Below are 18397 nucleotides of genomic sequence, written 5' to 3'. Positions count from 1 at the left end.
AGGAGGAAAAATATTCCCATCTGAAGTTTGAGCATAATTACTGAGATTTAGGACATTAAGGACTTAGTAATGTATGAGCCCTTACTGGAATTTAGCCACTTAAAAGCTATACTTTGTTTTCCCATTTGTATTCCTCTTTTTTTTTTTAACATCTTTATTGGAGTATAATTGCTCCACAATGGTGTGTTAGTTTCTGCTTTATAACAAAATGAGCCAGCTATACATATACATATATCCCCATATATCCTCCCTCTTGCGTCTCCCTCCCACCCTTCCTACCCCACCCCTCTAGGTGGTCACAAAGCACCGAGCTGATCTCCCTGTGCTATGCAGCTGCTTCTCACTAGCTGTCTGTTTTACATTTGGTAGTGTATATATGTTCATGCCACTCTCTCACTTCGTCCCAGCTTACCCTTCCCCCACCCCGTGTCCACAAGTCCATTCTGTACGTCTGTGTCTTTATGTCTTTATACCTTTCCTGCCCCTTTTTTTTTTCTTTTTAGATTCCATATATATGTGTTAGCGTGAGGTATTTGTTTTTCTCTTTCTGACTTACTTCCCTCTGTATGACAGACTCTAGGTCCATCCACCTCACTACAAATAACTCAATTTCGCTTCTTTTTATGGCTGAGTAATATTCCATTGTGTATATGTGCCACATCTTCTTTATCCATTCATCTGTCAGTGGACACTTAGGTTGCTTCCATGTCCTGGCTATTGTAAATAGAGCTGCAATGAACATTGTGGTACATGACTCTTTTTGAATTATGGTTTTCTCAGGGTATATGCCCAGTAGTGGGATTGCTGGGTCATATTGTAGTTCTATCTTCAGTTTTTTCAGGAACCTCCGTACTGTTCTCCATAGTGGCTGTATCAATTTCCATTCCCACCAACAGTGCAACAGGGTTCCCTTTTCTCCACACCCTCTCCAGCATTTACTGTTTGTAGATTTTTTGATGATGGCCATTCTGACTGGTGTGAGGTGATACTTCATTGTAATTTTGATTTGCATTTCTCTAATGATTAGTGATGTTGAGCATCCTTTCATGTGTTTGTTAGCAATCTGTATATCTTCTTTGGAGAAATGTCTGTTTAGGTGTTCTGCCCATTTTTGGATTGGGTTGTTTGTTTTTTTGATATTGAGCTGCATGAGCTGTTTGTATATTTTGGAGATTAATCCTTTGTCAGTTGCTTTGTTTGCAAATATTTTCTTCCATTCTGAGGGTTACCTTTTCATCTTCCTTATGGTTTCCTTTGCTGTGCAAAAACTTTTAAGTTTCATTAGGTTCCATTTGTTTATTTTTGTTTTTATTTCCATTTCTCTAGGAGGTGGGTCAAGAAAGATCTTGCTGTGATTTATGTCGTGGAGTGTTCTGCTTATGTTTTCCTCTAAGAGTTTTATAATGTCTGGCCTTACATTTATGTCTTCAATCCATTTTGAGTTTATTTTTGTGTATGGTGTTAGGGAGTGTTCTAATTTCATTCTTTTACATGTAGCTGTTCAGTTTTCCCAGCACCTCTTATTGAAAAGGCTGTCTTTTCTCCATTGTATATTCTTCCCTACTTTATGAAAGATCGGGTGACCATATATGTGTGGGTTTATTTCTGGGCTTTCTATCATGTTCCATTGATCTATATTTCTGTTTTTGTGCCAGTACCATACTGTCTTAATTACTGTAGCTTTGTAGTATAGTCTGAAGTCAGGGAGCCAGATTCCTCCAGCTCTGTTTTTCTTTCTCAAGATTGCTTTAGCTATTCAAGGTCTTTTGTGTTTCCATACAAACTGTGAAATTTTTTCTTCCAGTTCTGTGAAAAATGCCATTGAAGTTTGATAGGGACTGCATTGAATCTGTAGATTGCTTTGGGTAGTAGAGTCATTTTCACAATGTTGATTCTTCAGATCCAAGAACGTGGTATATCTCTCCATCTGTTTGTATCATGTTTAATTTCTTTCATCGGTGTCTTATAGTTTTCTGCATACAGGTCTTTTGTCTCCCTAGGTAGGTTTATTCCTAGGTATTTTATTCTTTTTATTGCAGTGGAAAATGGGAGTGTTTTCTTGATTTCTCTTTCAGATTTTTCATCATTAGTGTATAGTAATGCAAGAGATTTCTGTGCATTAATTTTGTATCCTGCTACTTTACCAGATTCATCAATTAGCTCTAGTAGTTTTCTGGTAGCATCTTTAGGATTCTCTATGTATAGTATCATGTCATCTGCAATCAGTGACAGCTTTACTTCTTCTTTTCCGATTTGGATTCCTTTTATTTCTTTCTCTTCTCTGATTGCTGTGGCTAAAACTTCCAAAACTATGTTGAATAATAGTGGTGAGAGTGGGCAACCTTGTCTTGTTCCTGATTTTAGAGGAAATGCTTTCAGGTTTTCACCATTGAGAATGATGTTGGCTGTGGGTTTGTCATATATGGCCTTTATTATGTTGAGGTAAGTTCCCTCTATGCCTACTTTCTGGAAGGTTTTTATCATAAATGGGTGTTGAATTTTGCGAAAAGCTTTTTCTGCATCTATTGAGATTGTCATATTGTTTTTCTCCTTCAGTCTGTTAATATGGTTTATCACATTGATTGATTTGTGTATATTGAAGAATCCTTGCATTCCTGGGATAAACCCCACTTGATCATGGTGTATAATCCTTTTAATGTGCTGTTGGATTCTGTTTGCTGGTATTTTGTTGAGGATTTTTGCATCTATGTTCATCAGTGATATTGGCCTGTAGTTTTCTTTTTTTGTCGCATCTTTGGTATTGGTATCAGTGTGATGGTGGCCTCATAGAATGAGTTTGGGAGTGTTCCTCCTTCTGCTATATTTTGGAAGAGTTTGAGAAGGATAGGTGTTAGCTCTTCTCTAAATGATTGATAGAATTCACCTGTGAAGCCATCTGGTACCTGGGCTTTTGATTGTTGGAAGATTATAAATTCACAGTTTCAATTTCAGTGCTTTGATTGGTCTGTTTATATTTTCTATTTCTTCCTGGTTCTGTCTCAGAAGGTTGTGCTTTTTTAAGAATTTGTCCATTTCTTCCAGGTTGTCCATTTTATTGGCATATAGTTGCTTGTAGTAATCTCTCATGATCCTTTGTATTTCTGCAGTGTCAGTTGTTACTTCTCCTTTTTCATTTCTAATTCTATTTATTTGAGTCTTCTTTTTTTTCTTGATGAGTCTGGCTAATGGTGTATCAATTTTGTCTTCTCAAAGAACCAGCTTTTAGTTTTATTGATCTTTGCTATCGTTTCCTTCATTTCTTTTTCAATTATTTCTGATCTGATCTTTATGATTTCTTTCCTTCTGCTAACTTTGGAGTTTCTTTGTTCTTCTTTCTCTAATTGCTTTAGGTGTAAGGTTAGGTTGTTTATTTGAGATGTTTCTTGTTTCTTAAGGTAGGATTGTATTGCTATAAACTTCCCTCTTAAAACTGTTTTTGCTGCATCCCATAGGTTTTGGGTCGTTATGTTTTCATTGTCATTTGTTTGTAGGTATTTTCTGATTTCCTCTTTGATTTCTTCAGTGATCTTTTGGTTATTTAGTGGTGTACTGTTTAGCCTCTATGTGTTTGTATTTTTTTTACAGATTTTTCCCTGTAATTGATATCTAGTCTCATAGTGTTGTGGTTTGGAAAAGATATTTGATACGATTTCAATTTTCTTAAATTTACCAAGGCGTGATTTGTGACCCAAGATATGATGTATCCTGGAGAATGTTCCATGAGCAGTTGAGAAGAAAGTGTATTCTGTTGTTTTTAGATGGAATGTCCTATAAATATCAATTAAGTCCATCTTGTTTAATGTATCATTAAAAGCTTGTGTTTTCTTATTTATTTTCATTTTGGACGATCTGTCCATTGGTGAAAGTGGGGTGTTAAAGTCCCCTACTATGATTGTGTTACTGTCGATTTTCCCTTTTATGGATGTTAGCTTTTGCCTTATGTATTGAGGTGCTCCTATGTTGGGTGCATAAATATTTACAATTGTTATATCTTCTTCTTGGATTGATCCCTTGATCATTATGTAGTGTCCTTCTTTGTCTCTTGTAATAGTCTTTATTTTAAAGTCTATTTTATCTGATATGAGAATTGCTACTCCAGCTTTCTTTTGATTTCCATTTGCATGGAACATCTTTTTCCATCCCCTCACTTTCAGTCTGTATGTGTCCCTAGGTCTGAAGTGGGTCTCTTGTAGACAGCATATATATGGGTCTTGTTTTTGTATCCATTCATGAGCCTGTGTCTTTTGGTTGGAACATTTAATCCTTTCCTGTTTAAGGTAATTATCGATATGTATGTTCCTATTACCATTTTCTTAATTGTTTTGGGTTTGTTTTTGTAGGTCCCTTTCTTCTGTGTTTCCCACTTAGAGAAGTTCCTTTAGCATTTGTTGTAGAGCTGGTTTGGTGGTGATGAATTCTCTTAGGTTTTGCTTGTCTGTAAAGGTTTTAATTTCTCCGTCGAATATTAATGAGATCCTTGCTGGGTAGAGTAATTTTGGTTGTAGGTTTTTGCCTTTCATCACTTTAAATACATCCTGCCACTCCCTCTGGCTTGCAGAGTTTCTGCTGAAAGATCAGCTGTTAACCTTATGGGGATTCCCTTGTATGTTGATTGTTGCTTTTCCCTTGTTGCTTTTAATATTTGTTGTTTGTATTTAATTTTTGATGGTTTGATTAATATGTGTCTTTGCGTGTTTCTCCTTGGATTTATCCTGTATGGGACTCTCTGCGCTTTCTGGACTTGATTGACTATTTCCTTTCCCATGATAGGGAAGTTTTCAACTATAATCTCTTGAAATATTTTCTCAGTCCCTTCTTTTTTCTCTTCTTCTTCTGGGACCCCTATAATTCGAATGTTGGTGCGTTTAATGTTGTCCCAGAAGTCTCTGAGATTGTCCTCAATTCTTTTCATTCTTTTTTCTTTATTCTGCTCTGAGGTAGTCATTTCCACTATTTTATCTTCCAGGTCACTTATCTGTTCTTCTGCCTCAGTTATTCTGCTATTGATTCCTTATAGAGAATTTTAAATTTTATTTATTGTGTTGTTCATCATTGTTTGTTTGCTCTTTAGTTTTTCTAGGTCTTTTTTAGACAGTTCTTGTATTTTCTCCATTCTTTTCCAAGATTTTGGATCATCTTTACTATCATTACCCTGAATTCTTTTTCAGGTAGGCTGCCTATTTCCTCTTCATTTGTTTGGTCTGGTGCGTTTTTACCTTGCTCCTTCATCTGCTGTGTATTTCTCTGTCTTCTCATTTTGCTTAACTTACTGTGTTTGGGGTCTCCTTTTCACAGGCTGCAGGTTTGTACTTCCCGTTGTTTTTGGTGTCTGTCCCCAGTGGGTAAAGTTGGTTCAGTGGGTTTTGTAGGCTTTCTGTTAGAGGAGACTGGTGCTTGTGTTCTGGTGGATGAGGCTGGATCTTGTCTTTCTGGTGGGCAGTACCACGTCCAGTGGTGTGTTTGGGGGTGTCTGTGAACCTATTGTGATTTCAGGCAGCGTCTGTGCTAATGGGTGGGTTTGTGTTCCTGTCTTGCTAGTTGTGTGGCTTAGGGTGTCCAGCACTGAAGCTTGCTGGTTGTTGAGTGGAGCTGGGTCTTAGCGTTGATATGGAGATATCTGGGAGAGCTTTCACTGTTTGATATTACGTGGGGCCGGGAGGTCTCTGGTGGATCAATGTCCTGAACTCAGCTCTCCCACCTCAGAGTCTCAGCCCTGACACCCGGCCAGCGCTCCAAGACCCCGTCAGCCACATGGCCGTCCAAATATATTCTCCACATAGATCTCTTCCAACTGCACTCAGAGCCGGCGAACTGTAAGTGTACGCTCTCCCCAGGGCTCACTATACATCAGAAACCCTGGTCTTCTCTCCATCCCTCAAAGAAAAAATTATTCCTCTTTTGGCTGATTTCTTCAGTGGTATTGGTATGCTACTTCCACCTCCCATCCTTTGCCAGACTGGAAGATAAGGGAAAAATAAGCAGTGAGTTCTTATTGATATGTAGAAAGACTTAGATAGGAGATTACTAACGGATAGTCAGTTTTCACTGGGAGAAACTACTTGCAGTGTATCAGTTATTCAGTTTGGGCACTGAATGACCTTGGTGGACCAGGCAGTCCTACACCCCTGTCAGTGCCCAGCTTACTCTTAGCTTAATATATACAGCTAAGAGGCTGTATATATTAAGGATTGGAGCTGAGCCATTACTCCAGAAAAGAAAGCTCACTGATAGTAAGAAAGACAGATGCAAATACAAGACTTTCCAAGTAAATAAGAAAATATATATTCATGTGGATTTATTCCAAGCCTGAATGTGATTCATTTTGGGTTCACATATATTTTTTTTTTTTCTCAGATCCTAACATTTGGAGGCAGAGCTAAACTTCAGTTTTCAGAAACCCTTAAATACAAGGTACTTGATATAAAAGAAGCATTTTATGAAAAATAAATATTTAGCAAATCTGTTAATTTTTGGAATTCAAAAAAAAAATCAAAAACTCTTTGGTCATTATTTCCTCAAATACAAACAAAATGCAAAGATTTCTCAACCTTTGATTGTTGACTTCCCTTTAAATGACTTATAAAATTTTATTCCTTAGAAGCCAGCCCTCTCCAGTCATTTAATCTTTCAGCCAATTGACATTTGGGCATTTGTTCTATGTGTGGTACTGTAGTTCCAAATTACACTTGTTGAAAACCTGCAGAGTCTAAACACTGTAGACCCAATTTTAAGCTTAATCTATATTAAAAGAAAAAGAGTTCAAACCATCTTAGTCAGATTCCTTCCATATGACTGCTTTTGTCATAAATTTTTATGTCATGTGATAACTTATCAATCCATTAAAGGCCACACTGGATGATGTAAGCAGTTCTTGTCTCAGATAGCTAAAGATAAATTCTTTAAAGCAATCAACCAGCAAGAATCTTTCCTTATTCCAAATTTTGAAGTCTGCATCTGATTTTCAAATTAAGTGGATGAGGTTTATTCCATCTGTGTTTCTTTCCTTTTCCTTTTTTTTTTAACACTAAAAATGGAAGCCTGAAGACAGCTTATCATGTCTTTTAAGGTGAAGAACAGAATGCAGTGGGTTAAATTTTAACCTAATTTCTCTCTAAGCAGCTTCTATGGAATCTTTATTACTAGGCTTGGGTACAACACATTTCATTTTTGAAGGCTTAACTTAAGCTATTCCCAAAACTCTTTTAGTGAATAAAAAGAACTCTTTTATCTCCATACCGTTTTGGTGAATATTGTACATATATATATATATATATATATACACACACACATATATATATAGTCATGTTCATCCCTACAGAATTTAATCATAATAAATACCCTTTCAATGATGGAAAGTCATAGCATTTCAGGAGTGAATGTCTGGTATGCTAAATATGACTTACAGGTGATGCTAATAAAAGTGCGTTCACCATGTACGTGGTGGTGATAAATCTTATCCTTAGATAAAAGCTTGATCACTCTCATATGACTCTGTGTGTGTGATCTGTATGTGCTAAGTATCATGAACACAGTTCTAGGTATGTGATTTCTTAAATAATTATTAATTGATCAGTTCATTTTTCTACCTTATTGTGTTCCCTGCCTGACTCTGTCTGTGATCCCCAGTTATAAGAGGTTCATGGTTTTTACTTAGTATTTATAGCGGAAGTCTTTGGAATGTTCCTGCTTATATGAATTTAGGTAGTTACTAGTAAAACACACACCCTGAACATACAGATGTTGGATAGAACATGGGCACTTTTCTGAAGACTTTGCAGAGTGGGGAAAGGAGTTCCACTATATGTTTTAGTCCTGAATGAGATTTTCCTACATTGGGGTTAGAGCATTGTGTTGACTGTATCCAGTGCTTGATCTTTGGGATGTTGTATTGGGTATGTACTTGGAGAACAAGACATGCATGCCCCTAGGTGATTATCTCAAAGACTTTAATACACTGTCCATGGCATATTGAGTCAGAGGTTTCTTATCAGGCTGGGAGGGTCCTCTAACCCTGGCTCCCATGCCTTGGTTGCATCCTCACATGTGGTGTTGCAAAACTGATCTGTTGACTATTCCAGTTTCCCCCAACCTAGCCAGACAAACTTGCTTGGTCTTCCTGGCAGGAGACTCCCTCAGGCCTGCTGCCACCCCTCTATTCAAAAGAGTGGCCCTTATATAATTTCACTGTTGATTCATATCTTTACTACTTTTAGGATTCCATTTGAAATTCATATCTTCTAGAAAGTTTCTCCAGTTAGGTTTAACTCATCCTGAACACTTATCCTTATTTTATCATTTCAGCCTTTTTGAAGGCTAGAATCATATCTACTACTATTATTATTTTCTCCATGTGTTACAGGAAAATTACTCTTATCAATGATTCACTGCTTTTCGTGGAATCAGAGCCACGTGGGGATACCTGGATTTTAAAAAATCCTCTGGTTGTACATGTGAAATTCTCTTTTGTCATACGTATGAAGATACTGTTAAATTAGCATTCTGTGAATATTCACCAATTGCTGATTATATACCTAGGATTTATTTTATTTTAAGTTTTTATTTTGAAATAATTTCAGACTTAACAGAAAAGTTGCAAGAACAGTACAAAGAATTTCCTTATATTCTTTACTCAGATTTCTCAAATGTTAACTTTTTACCGTATTTGCTCCATTATTCCCTCTCTTTGTTTTTTTTTTCTGAACCATTTAGAGTAAGTTGCAGACATGGTGCCCCTTTGCTCCTAAATTCTTTAATGTGTGCTTCCTAAAAACAAGACAATTCTTTTATGTAACTGCAGTACAGTTATCAAAATCAGGAAATTAATATTGATCCATACTATTATCTAGTATATAGACCTTAGTGATTTTGCCAATTAACCCACTGTCCTTTATAGCAAAGGAAAATCCTGGATCCCACATAAGTGGCATCCATGAGACTAGCACCCAGATCTTTCAGCTTATTCTCCCATGCTCCTTTTGTCTCTCTACACCAAAACAACATTTCTGAGGCCACCATGGAGTTACCTGAAAGCCTTGGTAAACTGCTTAGGGCTTTCAAAGCTGTTTAGTAACTTCCAGAATCTGGGGCTAGTAATGATGTTATTTTTTAAAGGTCAGTGAATGCAAAGTAGAAATCTTGTCATTCTTCATGCTTTCCTTGTGTATGCCAAGCTGTAGTGGTCTCATTTATGAGATTGAAACTCAGAGAACTACCAGTAGGCAATGCTTGACAACAGCAGAACCTTGGCCAACAGTTAACTAGGGTTGGAGATGCCTGAAATGTACAGACAGAAGAATTAGCTTTCTCCTCCTTCCTCATTGAAGATGGTGGTGATGATCTTTGACCCCATAGGAAAAAATACCAGAATACCGTGAGCTTAAGTTTAAATAGCTCATCACTTATAAATTAAATAACATATATCTTCCTATGTTGCTACCATGATTTTCATCTTCTAAATTCTAAATAAATTAAAATAAATAAATCCAATTAATCCAAATCTTATAAACCAGTTAGAGAATCTGTATAAAACAGAATGATGTTTCAGTGATTAGGCCTAACTAGGGACCAAGGCTCATGTCTATTTCCATAGAGTTTCTTGCTTAATTTACCATAAGGCATCCCAACATGGCCTTCAGCATTAAAGAGAACATAGTAAAGCAGCATATGAGCTGGAAAGGAATTTGACACTGTTCAGAGGTTTGGAGGATAATTACAACACCCATAAAACCAGAAAATGATACATAAATCTTTTATAAAGTAAAAATGTTGGCTTATTTCTCAAAATGTTTCTATTACTTAATACTCTGAATATCAGATCCTTTGTTCAGTACATAATGTTCAGAATAAATTGGTAGACATGAACTAAAGATCCTTTAAACAACTCGCTTTTTTCACAATTCAATTTTATTCCTCTATTCAGGCATGGTGACATTCATTTAGAGACTTTGTTGTGGGAACATTTCTTTGCATATAATATACAGAACTGTTCAAATGTAGTCTGTTTTGGGTCATTATCCATTTCTTCGGGTTTCTTGGATGGAACAAATAGAGTCCAGTTAACAGCCTCAAGTAAAAAATATCTGAAAGACACGGCTTCTCTTATATATATATAATTAGGAAAGAAACCCTTCATTTTCGGATATACTTACAACAGAGAGCTGGTCTGAAGCTTTGGCAAGGAAGAGAGGAGAAAGAGAAAAAGAGAGAGAGGGAAAGAGGAGAAAGAACAATTAATCTGACTTGCTAGCTGTGTTTAACCTTTGCTATCAAGGAGGGAGGGAAAGATTACATTTAACCAGGCCAGTTGTGTTATCTCTACACAATAGGAACAGACTTCAAACTGGAGCCCAAGACCAACGTGCTCTTCCTGTTGTTCTGCGCCTCCTCACTGCTGGCGCTTGAGAGTGTGTTCTCATCAGCACCCTTAGAGATACTGACCATGCTTGGCCATTGCAGAGGAGTAACCAGACCAAAAGTGGCATCTTAAAAAAAAACGCTTTGAAAGCAACCTAGGACTTAAAGAAAAGGATGAAATAGCCATATGCGTGATGAAAATCAGCCACTGCATCTGTTAGAAAATGTGTTTTTCTTCGGATTGGAGAAAAGTATATGAAAGGTGGTCCATGCAGTGAAAGGAACACAAATGTACTATGGGCTCAGACAATCCCAACTTCAACTTCAGATTCCAGTGCTACTGCTTTTACTAGCAACATGACCACCTTGAATACATAATCTCTCTGATCTTCACCTTATGCACCAGGAAAATCTTACATTCATTCAGCAAGCATATATTGGGCACCTACTGTGTACCAGCACTTTGTCAAGCACTGAGGTTCATGGATGAATAAGATGCTGCTCCTCTCCTCAGGAAGCTCAGAACCTTCGAGACTCACAGAGTCATGAGGTATATGAGAACATGCATGAAATCACTTAGCAGAATGTCTAGCACATATTTAGGGCTTAACGTATTCTTTTTCCTTTCCAGTTTGTCCTCTCAGCCTTCCATGAAAATGGGGAAATCCAAAGATCTCCCAAGAATTTAGCAATTGTAGTCAATTATTCCCATTACCTCCCACATAAAACCTCTTATTAGGAGATGTCATAATTTGGAATTTGATGCATACCAGTTAGATGCATATTTCCATGGAATGCATACTTCTGTGGTACTTAACTGAGCCAGCAAACAAGAGCTCCTATTCCAGCTTTGCATCACTAACTGTTTGCTCTCGGGTGATTCACTTCACCTTGGGAGTCATTTGGTTCAATGGTAAAATGAGTACTGTGAATTAGTTAAGCCTGGTCTTTTATTGATTGATTGATTGACTGATTGATTGATTGATTGACTGCTGCCTTGGGTCTTCGTTGCTGCGCTTGGGCTTTCTCTAGTTGCGGTGAGCGGGGGCTGTTCTTCACTGTGGTGTGCCTGCTTCTTATTGTGGTGGCTTCTCTTGTTGTGGAGCACGGGCTTCAGTAGTTGTGGCATGCATGCTCAGTAGTTGTGGCTTGCGGGCTTAGTTGCTCTGTGGCATGTGGGATCTTCCAAGACCAGGGATCAAACCCGTGTCCCCTGCATTGGCAGGCGGATTCTTAACCACTGCACCACCAGGGCAGTCCTAGGCCTGGTCTTTATCCTTTCAGATCCAACGTTAATAGGTTTACTTCTGATTTTCCACCTGAATCAATGTTACCTGCATTTTTGCCTTTCTTATATCCACCTTCTTCTTCCCCCACCCTCAAAGCCTTATTGGAGTTGCTGTGAATAGGAATGCTGCTTGGTTTCAACCTTTTTTTTTTTGTAAATAAAGAAACCACAGTTTTTTAGTTCATTTTTCTTTTTAAAAAATATTTATTCATTGGCTGCATTGGGTCTTAGTTGTGGCACGCAGGGTCTTTTGTTGCGGTGTGCAGGCTCTTTGTTGCGGTGCACGGGCTTCTCTCTAGTTGTGGCACGCAGGCTTCAGAGTACGCGGGCTCTCTAGTTGTGGCACCCGGGCTTAGTTGCCCTGCGGCATGTGGGATCTTAGTTCCCCAACCAGGGATCGAACCAGCGTCCCCTGCATTGCAAGACAGATTCTCAACCACTGGACCACCAGGGAAGTCCCTGGTTTCAACCTTGATTCAGTTGATTTTATCCTTTCTTTCCTCTCATATCTGGTTTTGGGGCAAATTGAGGAGGAAAAAGAAGAGGAGGGAAGACATGGCTGTCTCCACTTCTTAAACTACAGGTAACTCTTGGGTTCTCTGTTTCATGCTGAGAACACAAGAGGCTAAAGTCCCTCTGATCCCTAATGTCTTCACCAATGTTACTGCTTTCACTTGTAGCCATTGAAACCCTTAGGCTAACTTGTAGAATACCAAAAATCATAAATGGTCAGAACTGGAAGAGGTTTTAGTTGGCTGTTTTGCATGTATAAAACTGAAGTTCTGGAAGGAGAAGGAACCTTTTCAAGGATGTGCTGTTGGTTAGCACTCAGGTCAGAACTTGACCTCACATCTCTAGTGCAGCTCTCTTTCACTCTGCCATTGCTGTAAGAATAGTTATTTTTATGGTTTATTCTCCACGTCACCTCTTAGGCAACCAAACATCACGAGCCTCTTTTTTGGTAAAGATTTTCTTGGCCTCCATCTTCATTATACTGTGGTCTCTCTTTGCCTTATGGGGTTCTCCCCCACTGTCTCCTTGGCTGAAGCTTTCCTTTCTACTCTTTCATGTATTCAGAGCAGTTCTAGAAATAGATCTGAGATGCTCCTAGTCACCCATAACCTTCTGTATCTATTCCTATAAACATATTAATCATGGCTAACAGTTTTTGAATGCTTAATATGAACAAGACACTGTGTCAAGTACTTTCCATTAGAACAACTTTGTGATGTGCTATTGTTTTCTCCATTTTCCAGAGGGGAAATGGAAGTATAGAGAAATTCTGTATTTTATTTGGGGTTCCGAGTCTGTAAGCATTAGTTTCAGGATTTGAAGCCAAGTGATTTCACTCCAGAGTCTGTGTCTTTAAATATTGTGGCTTCCCACCTTGCTTCTTCCTGCTCACCCCATCCCACCCCAAAGATACTTTCTCTTCCACTTTTGCAGATTCCTTTTTGCCTACAGCCCTAAACATTGGAGATTCTCAGAGTTCTATTCTTTTTCCTATTCTCCATCCCCTATATATGTGATCCTTGGGCAATCTCACCTGCACTGAAGACTCTATACTTATTCATAGCCCCAGGACCTGATTCTGCCCCATTTCCAGGTTCTCCCTTACAAGTGCCTATGTAGTTCTATCTGGATTTCTACACAGGCACCTCATACTCAACTTGTTCAAAACTGTGTGGCATCTTAGGTGACTGGAGTGATTGCCCTTCAGGCATCCGCCTGGAGGGGGAGATATTTTGAAAGCCTCCCAGGTTCTGCTGCAGTGAAACTCTAGGTATCGCTCTATGTCATAATGTGTAGGTCTGGATGTTAGAAAATATTTTTTATAAACATTTACCTATAAACAAATAAATTAGAAAACCTTTTTTTTCCCCCTATGGAAAAGAATGTAGTTTTATAAAGCATAGGATGATTTTTTTTTTCTTTTTTGCCTCGGATATTCAAGTAGGTGTTTATATAAAAAGGAACTCTGCAGAGATGATGTTGGAAATGGCCTCCTCACCATGTTTGAGGACCCCTCCAGCCTCCACTGTCCTGTATCCATGGAACCTCAAAGGCAGAGGTGCTCTAGAGCCTCTCATAGTGTGGATGAGACACAGCCCATGAGGGTTTCCACAAGTTCCAGTAACCCAGTGTATCAAACCATAGTATGATACCTGAAAGGGAAACCAAGAGCAAAATTCAGAATTAATCTGTCTTCACTCCCCTTCCCTACTTCTAGTCTCCAGCTGCTCTGCTATCTTTGGTTTAAGTGGCACTATTTTTTTGCCAAGATTAAGCATCTTTTTATTTCTTTTAAGTCTGGTTTGTGCCTTGCTTGGGAGTGTTCATCTGGATTTTACTCCCTTCCTCCCTGATCCATAAATTTTTGTTCTTAAATAGCCCTCTCACCTAATACAGTATTATTTGCCTCCCAATATTGTTTATTCCATGCTTATAGGATGTTCTTTGCCATCTAATTTTAGATCCTACATAATGCCCTCTAAGCAGCCTCTTCTTTGGATAAAAGCCATAGTTAAGATGTCACTTCCTATAAATCAGTTTTGGTGAAGATGAAGGCAGCTGTGGACAGGGGAGGGGGGCACAGGAACTCATGAAGTCTGACTCTTTCAAAGTCGACTTAATCCTCCCTCTTATCCCAGCTGTCTTTGTGCTGCTCTTTGGAGGGTGGATGGACCTCTTTAACAAGAAGGAATGAGATTTTGCATTGTTCGACTTTGTCACAACAACAAAAGCCCTGGAAAATTCCAATTAATTAGCAAGCCGTGGGCTAATGAAAGAATAAAACTGAAAGAGAAATGCTCTAAGCTTTCGAGAGGCGTGCGTATGTGAGGACAATGCTGATTTCAAATATTTGGGGCTGTTTGTATAATTTTCCCAAGGTTTGCCTTCCTGAAATTCAAAGAGATAAGATGAGAGACAAGAGCAAGGATTTGTCAGAGTCAGGATGTAATAACACTGTTGGCTTTTCAGGACACTATATGACCCACCATCATTTGAAGAAGTCAGTTAAATGTGGACTCACACAATCAGGGAAATTAAAACCAGAATATAGACCCTTTGTATGTTTGGGTTTAGAGGAAAACATGGCAACTGGCCTGGCATAAAGTAAGTTATGAAATAAGGTTGAAGTTAATTATTATGAAGGACTAGGAAATCACTGTATCATTGTGTCCTTGAATGAGGGAGTGCTTGCAACCAGTGTGGCTGCTAGAAATGTATAGTGATGAAAAACACTGAAGTTATTCATTTGTAGCTTTTTATTGAATGGTAATAATAATGATGATGATGATGATGCAGTAGTAGTAATAAAACTACAACAAAACTGCTACCACAACTAACATATACTAAGCATTTAATGTGCACTAGGCACTATTCTAAGCATATTTAATCTCCTCAGCAAGCTTACTAGACAGTAGATATTATGTGACTCATGTCTTTATTACCTCCATTTTATACTTAAGAATATTGAGACTAAAATATTAAGTGGCTGACCCACATATATAAGTGACAAGCCAAGATCTGAATCTATGCAGTCTAATAATTTTAGTGTCCATATTCTAAACCACCACTTCCACCTACCTGTGATATGGTTTTACTACATAGACCTACTAGAGAGGCTAGATGTTGCCAGGCTGGACGAGGAGGCAGAACCTCTGGGGCTCTCTTCCCAGTTTGGTCACAGTTTTTCCCAGGGACCAAGTCATTCAGTTATCATTTCTATTCTCCATTGTGTTCATCTATAAATTGAAATGGTTGTAGTAGATGATAGCTGAGGTGTTTTCCACTTCTAAAATTCTGAGGATTGGGCTTCCCTGGTGGCACAGTGGTTAAGAATCTGTCTGCCAAGGCGGAGGACACGGGTTCGAGCCCTGGTCCGGGAAGATCCCACGTGCTGCGGAGCGGCTGGGCCTGTGCACCAGAACTACTGAGCCTGTGCTCTAGAGCCTGCGGGCCATGGCTGCTGGGGCCCGTGTGCCTAGAGCCCATGCTCTGCAACGGGGGAGGCCACTGCAATGAGAGGCCCGCACACCGCAATGAAGAGTAGCCACCGCTCGCCGCAACTGGAGAAAGCCCGCGTGCAGCAACGAAGACCCAACGCAGCCAAAAATAAATTAATAAATAAATAAATTTATATTTTAAAAAAAAAATTCTGAGGATTAAGAAAATGCTGTGTTTTAGATACAGGGTAAATGAAATGGTCATTTCTGAAGTGTGTGTGTGTGTGTGCACGCGTGTGCGTGCGTGTGCATGTGTATACGCACTCAGACATAAAAAATGAGGGATCAGCTTTGGATTCAGGTAGATCTCTCTACTTGTGTGACTCTCCTATATGACTTGGGGCTGATTGCTTTATCTCTGTGAACTTTAGTTTCTTTTCTTCTGTTGGAGATGATGATACTATGTGTCCAGAGTGCCTAGAATAATGCCCAGGCGTTGTTGGTACTTCTCCTGTCTGTCCTCACGTAGATGGTCTGAGGGTTGAGAAGAAGATACCCCACTTAGGGAGCTGGGTCCAGAGAAGAAGTTGGTTCAGCCAAAAGGGTCATTTTCCTGAATAGGTGGCTGGGTAGGTATTTTTACATGATGGATCTGTTGGTAATTGACCTCATAGGTGAGAATAATTCAGACCTGGAATCACCAAGCTGTTGGCGGTTTTACTGTTAGACTTTTTTTTTGTGAATTACATCACTTTCCTTTCACTGTTCTTCCATGGGCAGTTATTTCATCTGCACATATTCTTCAGATAGCAGTGTTCGTCAGACTCCTTGAAAGGATGTTGCTTAGCAGTCATACTGGGTTGAATAGTGTCCGTCTCAAATTCACGCCTACCTGGAATCTCAGAATGTGACCTCATTTAGAAATTGGGTTTTGTAGTTGTAATCAAGTTAAAAGATGATTTCATACTGGATTAGGGTGGAGCCTAATCCAATAACTGGATCTTTATAAAAAGAGGGAAATTTGGACATGGATACCAAGATGAGAATGCCATGTGAAAACAGAAGACACAGGGAGAATACTACGCAATGACACAGGTAGAGATTGGAGTGGTGTGTCTACAAGGCAAGGAATGTCAAGGATTGATTATTGGCAACCACCAGAATCTAGAAAGAAGAAAGATTCTCCATTAGAGCCTTCAGAGAGAGCATGACCCCATCAACACCTTGATTTAGGACTTTTACTCTCCATAGCTTTGAGAGAATACATTTCTGTCATTTAAAGCCACTCAGTTTGTGGTACATTTGTTATGGCAGCCCTAGGAAACTATTACAGCGAGTAAGGTACCTGTTACTACTAATAATCAGGGCTGCTTGAGAGGGAGAAAGACACATAGACACTGACTAAGAGGGGAAAGAAAATACAATGCATCCACAAAGGCATGATTTGGAAGCCATTTATTGTCATCATGACTTCTCTGCACAGTGTAAGTAAAAGCTCTTTTTACTTGTATTGTCCAGGGTCAGAACAAGTGTCATGGAAATGACAAAACAAAACACTTGACAAAGATTGGATTCTTAGTAGGCTAACGTTTTTTAAAATTTGACTTTCATAAAACCAATATACTATAAACTACAGTGATTACCAATGAGATACTGAAGTGTTGGCCACTCAGTGAATATTAAGAGAAGTGCTACTACATGGTTTGTCAATTAATTTGAATATTTTTTGAAGTTACCTGCATGCTTCCAGAGGTTGAAAAATGGTTAGTATTTCAGAAACATTTACTTGGCTATAGAATAGATTGGAAAGTACAGTGTTCCTTAGAATCAGGTTATCAGTTGTAATTTGGGAATCAATCTTGAAATTGTAATAAGAAAAATAAATCTTAGTTACCTAAAAGGCAAGGACTTTGCAGAAAACAACACGATAATAAGACAAAACTGTCAAATAGGCTGGGGCTATGTGGATTCAGTTTGTTTCCAAAAAGCTCGTGAATTCTGTCATCAGGCAGTGAGGCCTGTATCACATGTCACTTTACTTTGTTTTTAACATGTGGCTAAAGCTATGCCAGACCTGCTGCTGTGTGGGAGATGTACTTTCTGACAAAATAAGGCATTTTCCTGGCATCAGGCCCCTTCGGAATTTTTACTGGTATGCATAAATCCAGCAAGTTTGCATTTCCCACACATATCCAATGTAGTCACACTTGGCTTTCTGGATTTGTGGTGGTCTCAAAGCCTGTCAATGCCAACCTGGTCATTTCCTCATCACTATTGGGACTTATTCGGAAGAAATGAAACCAGGTGTTCATTCATCCATTATTCAAAAATTATCTCCCATCTACCGTGCCTGATGTGAGGAAGAAACTGAGGAGGCAAAATAATCCAATTTTGAAAGAACTGAAAATGTTTTGTAGAGTAGAAATGAAAGTATTTCTAGTAGGCTATCTCCTTTTCCTCTTTCTCCTTATCCATCCTGATAATAAAGTCCACTGGGAAAGTTCATTTATATTATTTCGTGTTCAAAGTGATGATGATGATGATGACAGTGATGATGTTAATATTAATGTTAATTCTTGGTTGTTCATTATTGGCTGAATTTAAGTACTATATAAATAAACAAATCTCAGGACATGAGTCTGAGCTTTTCTAAGCTACTTTTTAAAAAAAAATTAATTAATTAATTAATTTATGGCTGCATTGGGTCTTCATTGCTGCACGTGGGCTTTCTCTAGTTGCAGTGTGCAGGCTTTTCATTGTGGTGGCTTCTCTTGTTGTGGAGCACGGGCTCTAGGCACGTGGGCTC

The 18397-nt window shown here is 38.7% G+C and overlaps 1 protein-coding gene across 4 annotated transcripts in view; it reads left to right on the top strand.

The window, feature by feature from the left end:
- GLIS3 (GLIS family zinc finger 3) overlaps positions 1–18397 on the top strand; it is a 494000-nt gene that overhangs the window by 129718 nt on the left and 345885 nt on the right. The window contains exon 1 of one of the 4 annotated variants that reach the window (XM_068552882.1): positions 5789–5813. The exons of the other annotated variants lie outside the window; for them this stretch is intronic. The gene's annotated coding sequence lies outside the window, so the exon portion shown is untranslated. Of the gene's footprint in view, positions 1–5788; positions 5814–18397 lie in introns of those variants that run through there. 4 annotated transcript variants of the gene reach the window in all.

The sequence above is a fragment of the Eschrichtius robustus genome, chromosome 10 (genome assembly GCF_028021215.1).
Source record: "Eschrichtius robustus isolate mEscRob2 chromosome 10, mEscRob2.pri, whole genome shotgun sequence".
In the NCBI taxonomy this organism is placed as follows: domain Eukaryota; kingdom Metazoa; phylum Chordata; class Mammalia; order Artiodactyla; family Eschrichtiidae; genus Eschrichtius; species Eschrichtius robustus.
The sequence above is the reverse complement of the archived record's forward strand: the minus strand, read 5'-3'. Positions and strand labels throughout refer to the sequence as shown.